This window comes from Ovis aries, chromosome 8 (assembly GCF_016772045.2).
Source record: "Ovis aries strain OAR_USU_Benz2616 breed Rambouillet chromosome 8, ARS-UI_Ramb_v3.0, whole genome shotgun sequence".
Lineage (NCBI taxonomy): Eukaryota > Metazoa > Chordata > Mammalia > Artiodactyla > Bovidae > Ovis > Ovis aries.
The window spans coordinates 65310591-65311783 of NC_056061.1; the positions used below are offsets into that span (position 1 = coordinate 65310591).

Genomic DNA, 1193 nt, shown 5'->3' on the forward strand with positions numbered 1-1193 from the left:
GGATACCAAAAGGGGAAGGGGGGATGGGATGAATTGGGAAACTGGGATTACATATGTACACCCCTATGCCTAAAATAGCTAACTAATGAGAACCTACTGAGAACCGACTGTATATAACCTACTGCATAGAGTTATACAAGTAACTCTATGGCATGCTCATTGGTGACCTAAAATGGAAGGACATCTTAAAAAAGAGGAGATATGTAAGTGTAGTCGCTCAGTCATGTCCAACTCTTTCCCATGGACTGTAGGCCACCAGGCTCCTCTATCCATGGGATTCTCCAGGCAAGAATACTGGAGTGGGTTGCCATATCCTTCTCCAGGGGATCTTCCCAACCCAGGGATCGAACCTGGGTCTTCTGCATCACAGGCAGATGCTTTACCCTCTGAGCCACCAGGGAAGCCCAATGTATAATTGATTCATTTTTCTGTACAGCAGCAACTAACACTACATTGTAAAGTAACTACTCCAACCAAAATTAATTTAAAAAGCATACTGAATAGTAATTAATACATATAAGACTGGCCTTGAATAAAGTAGGTACAAGTTGAACATTGCTGGTTCTTACTTGTCTTACTTTGTTGGGACACCTGCCCTCCTCTTGTTTAAAACAAGAATGACAATTAGAAGAAAAATGTACATGGCAATGCACTCTAGTATTCTCGCCTGGAAAATGCCATGAACAGAGGACCCTGGCTGGGCTACAGTCCAAGGGTCGCAAAAGAGCTGAACACAGCTTAGTGACTAAATAACAACAACAACTAACAACCTTTAATAGAAGCACCAGTTGCCATAAAAATATTATGACCATACTTTGGATAATATTGTGGCCCACCTCTGTGTACTTTATGAAGCATTATACTCAAGAGACGATGAATTATAATTAATATGTTAGCTTTGAATTTCAACCTCTGAGTTAGATCACTAAGACCCTAAGTTAAACTGAATTTGGGAATGGATATCAATTCAAAGTAGCTAGAAAGAATATATTTATTGGAACCACAGAACTTCATAGTTTTCTGGCCCAAGGGCTGAGGAAGCTGATGAAGGAGATCCAGGTGAAACTGCAGAAGCCGCCTCCTAACTACAACCAACACCTAGAAAATGAGCCCCCATATCAGTGACATCCTGTGTGAGCTACAGTGGCTGAGGCACCTCTCACAAACTTTCAGAGTATAATGCCTGTTGCTCT

At 41.4% G+C, this 1193-nt stretch overlaps 1 non-coding gene across 1 annotated transcript; it reads right to left on the reverse strand.

The window, feature by feature from the left end:
- Window positions 1-329: 329 nt before the first annotated feature.
- Window positions 330-401, reverse strand: TRNAH-GUG (transfer RNA histidin (anticodon GUG)). Its single transcript has one exon. It is a non-coding gene; the product is annotated as a tRNA-His (tRNA).
- Between the last annotated feature and the right edge of the window lie 792 nt (window positions 402-1193).